The sequence below is a fragment of the Phoenix dactylifera genome, chromosome 14, assembly GCF_051530095.1.
Source record: "Phoenix dactylifera cultivar Ajwa chromosome 14, Ajwa_hap1_PhDact_Kaust_v1.1, whole genome shotgun sequence".
In the NCBI taxonomy this organism is placed as follows: domain Eukaryota; kingdom Viridiplantae; phylum Streptophyta; class Magnoliopsida; order Arecales; family Arecaceae; genus Phoenix; species Phoenix dactylifera.
In genome coordinates, this window is record NC_143203.1 from 1,591,376 (window position 1) to 1,595,732 (window position 4,357).

Here is a 4,357-nt window from a genome sequence, read left to right on the forward strand (position 1 = left end):
AACGACGAACTTTGTTAGGGGGCGTTTGGTATGACATGAATACCCTAGGATCAAGGGTGATCTAGGTGAAGATAACGAGATCACTATGTTTGGTTGCACCCCGGTGATTCTACGTGGCAGTGATTCCAGATTATCCCCATTTCTCAAATCATCACATAACCCGGTGATGGTAAACCCATCCCTGAGGATAGTTATCCAAGATCACCCTAGTGCAACGATATTGAACTGCAAGACGATGACCAAAATGCCCCTCATAATCGCCACACGTCTTTCGTGAGAAGGAACTCCATCCTCTCAAATAACTCTATGCAAACAAAGGAAAGGTTGGTTAGGGTTTTCGTGTCATCCTCTCCACGGAAGAGAAGGAACTTAGAGGAAGAGGATGAGGAGAGATTGCCCCCATTTTTGACTCTGGAGAGTAGGAATAGAAGAGTCTCTCCTCTGAGCATTGTTTTCTACGGTGGTTAAGAGGAGAGACCGAGGAAGAGCAAAGTCATCCCCTTTTAGCCATGGAGATATCGAAGAAGAGGAGAGGAAATGGAAGCGTCATCCCCTTTTTTTTGTGAGATATGCTCATATCTGGTGCAGAGAATAATTTAGTACTAGGATCAATTTTGTTTTCTTTATAGCATAATCTCTTGCACTCTAAATGAATTTCAGATGAAGTTTTTTGATAGGACAGAGAATCAATGTTCTCATCACAAAATTTCATGCTATCCTAAATGCTATACTTGGTTACGCATGGACTACAGTGAAACAGAGAAGGAAACAGTTACGCAGTGCACCTCTACATATTTGAGCCTTTCTTTTAATTAGCTATTTTCTGTGTAGGATATTTAAATTTGTAGTGGTATACTGGTTTATTTTGCAATTCTAAACTTGCACTGGACATAACTGTCAGGATGTAAATAAGTGGGATGACTCCATCGCTTTCGAGAGACAAAACTTGAGCCAATCATTGCAAAGTTCATATCCCTGATCTGCAATATCAGCATGATGAAACAGCAAATGTTTGATATAGGCAAGCAACTACTGTATTTTATTTCCTACAAACTCTAATTGTAGTTTTGAATTGACACTGTCAAAGAGACAGTCCATAAGTATAATCTTATGTTAGTCTAGCAGTCAAAATACAATCATGAAAATAAATCATAGAATAGACCTGGCCCACACCCGAAATCATGAATCACACACAAATGGAGCTTGAGTGCCAACTTCCAAGTGATTATTAAATTTACAAATAATCATGCCCAAAATGTAACATGGCCGCATAAATAGAAAGTCAAAAGCTTGAACCTAAATCTAAAATCCTTAGATCTGTCGTACTAAGAATTGTGTCTGAATCTTAAATCTGAAGCAAGCTTACTCGGGACCAAGCTACATCCAAGCCCAATCTACCCACTTCTATGTGATCAAATTGCTCAATTAACAGAATCAAACGGAACTGGATAGCCTGCAAATCCATTAATTAGAATCAACACGCAGATTCTAGGCCAGCCCAGATCCTTGAGAAATTTTGTACTTGAAAGGGACCCAGACCATGAAAATAAATTCACTGGCTATTGGGTCAGGTCATGGTGGCCTTAATAGAATAATAAGAACATGCTGCAAATGGTTGACCCTAAAAAGATTTAACTATAATTCAATATGTCCAAACTTGATGTCAAGAAGCACGGTCTGCTATGCGAGCACCGTACCGATTGCCTAGTGACACGAGTCGATACGGGCCCGCGCTGTGCCGGGTCTATACCAACACAGTAGAGGAGGCAGAGAAGAGAGCAAACCGGAGAGAGGAAAAGGCAGAGAGAGAGAAGGGGGAGAGGGAGGGACAAGGAGGCCGGAGGAGGCCATTGCCCAGACAGGAGGCGGAAATCGTAGTTAGTCCTTGTTTTGTTCGAAATAGGGATCCGGACGCTAAAAAATTTCGCTATTTTCAAGTGAAGTCGGCAAATCATTTGTCAACTTCACTTAAATATCGTGAAATTAAAAAAATATTTTTTAAAAAAATTAAGTGAAGTCGGCAATTGGTTTGCCGACTTCAACTTAAAATCTGCAAAAATAAAAGGGGCACCCTCCGGGCTCCTAAACTCCCTCTTTCTCTCTTTTCCTCTTTTTCCTTCTTCTTCTCCCCCTCCGGCGATGGCGTCTCGGTTTGGTTACCGAAATCGTTTCGGTCCGCAGCAGGTATGGCTCGGGACGCCCCAAACCGGACGGTTCGGGACGATTCCGCCGACCATGTCAAGAAAAGTATTTTTGATCTATCTATTCCCACCCCATGTGGGGTGAGCTTAGTTTACCTTGTGGGGTCAATGGAGATGTTATTTGCACTTCATTATACTAGAGATATATCATATCTAGAACTAGAACATAGTCTAATTTTCTAGAGGTAGGGGCCATTAGAAGTAGTCTATGACAAAATGATAGGGCTGCCATAAGAATCAGCATATTTGCTCACATTCTTAATTCATGAGAATTAAAAATACATAAAGGGCATGTTTGGTTGGAGGAAGTTAGATTCTAGAATGGGAATGGAAATGACTGACTCCCATTCCAGCTGTTTAGTTAGGGAGAGTCCCATTTCCATTCCGATTCTAAGAGAAATTATTTGAATGCCCCAATCCCCCAAAATCCAATCCGGATTCTCACCAAGCATTCAAATCTTATTACGACTTTGATCTGACTCCGGTTACGAACCAAACGCGTCGGGGAATATAACCATTCCACTTTCCATTCCAATCCATTTCGATTCCAATTCCGGACATGAACCAAACACACCTAAGAGATCTACCTGACCTATGTCATGGGCAAGGTTTGTCATCTTGGTACCGGACCCCAAACTTGTACCACACTAGCACTTTGTTGGTACCATAGAATGCCGTACCGGCCCGTACCGGCCGGTACGGTCCGGTCCTAGACCGGTACCGGAACGGCAAAAAAACCGGTATTTTCCGATTTTTTATCCGTACCGGCCGGTTCGGAGCCCGTACCGGCCGGTACCGGCCTCGTACTGGTGCGAACCGGCCGGTTCCCACCGGTACGATTTTTTTTTTAGAACCACAGCACCGTGCGCTGTGGTTTTTGAAACCACCGCGTACCGTACCGGTACCGGCCGGTACGTACCGGACCGGTACCGTACCGGTCCGGCCGGCCACCGGTACGCCGACCGGTACCGGTACGGCGGACCTTGGTTGGCATAGTACAGTACATAGTCTTTTCAGTATACCGAGTGTTAGTACATTATCCGTACCAGATACCAGTACCAAACCAGTACAGTACGGTACAGTGCGTCCCGTACCACCCGGTTCAGGCCAGTACGACAAACTATGGTCATGGATATTTTTGGTATTGTACGGCTAGTGATCTTAGATTCCAATGACATACCAAATAGATTACTTGTGGATACCCGAAGATCTTTAATTGCTAAGAACATGGCAGACCAAATGAGATCATCTTAAATCACTAGAGATTATATTACCCCAGGATGAGGATCACCGGTGATCTTATAACACCACGGTGATCTCATTTGGGTCACCAAATGCCCCCTTAAGCATTTCAAACACAACACACTTCCTGGTTCTAACACTGTAGAACTAAGATGTTGTACCATGTGCTGATGCAAAATGGTATATAGGGGCATAGCAGCAATGATACCCTAACACTGTAGGACAGTACAGTTGGCACCAGCTGTTAAGCATCGGTGCTTCCATCCACAATTACAAGTACACATTAATATATAAATTAAAATAAAAAAGGAAAAAGGTCCACAGCAGTTTTATGTACCTGGCTCAGAAGTTCAGATATTACATCCTTGGATCTGTTTTTGATACTTTCCACAGACAGCTTCTTATGTCCGGAGGACAGACTGGTTGAAAATTTTTGTGATGAAGAGGCATGCATAGGTATTGTCCAGAGGAGCTGCCATAGGGCCTGCAAAAGAGATCATGCCTCAAAATGAATTGCATTTCACTTATATATGGACATAGTTATAAAAAACAAGATACATGCACCATAATCTAATTACAGTTTAGTCACTGCATTAAGCCAGTCATCATACTCTAGAAACATTCATTATGAAGTTTTTAAATAACAAATTACCTGCTTTAAAATTACAATTAAAGATCTAGTATCTTTCAGTGAGAGTGGTTTCCCCTGCTCATAGAACTCCTCATTATCGACAATCATCAGCATATGCCTGATAGATCATAGAGTAATGTGCCAGTTACAATGCTATATTGAAGCTTTTTTAGCAGGCAAACCTTCCAATTTTTTGATGTAAGGAAATGACAACACATTCATACAAAAGATCATACAAACAAATAGTTTTTGAGCAATATCAAGATCAGATAAGCAGCCTTAC

At 42.1% G+C, this 4,357-nt stretch overlaps 1 pseudogene across 1 annotated transcript in view; it reads right to left on the reverse strand.

Moving 5' to 3' along the window:
- Positions 1-4,357, reverse strand: part of LOC103698671 (E3 ubiquitin-protein ligase UPL6-like) — a 78,220-nt pseudogene that overhangs the window by 73,696 nt on the left and 167 nt on the right. The window contains exons 2-3 of the transcript XR_016398363.1: positions 4,096-4,192; positions 3,781-3,927 (exon numbers count right to left, since the gene is read on the reverse strand). The product of XR_016398363.1 is annotated as an E3 ubiquitin-protein ligase UPL6-like (transcript). The remainder of the gene's footprint in view (positions 1-3,780; positions 3,928-4,095; positions 4,193-4,357) is intronic.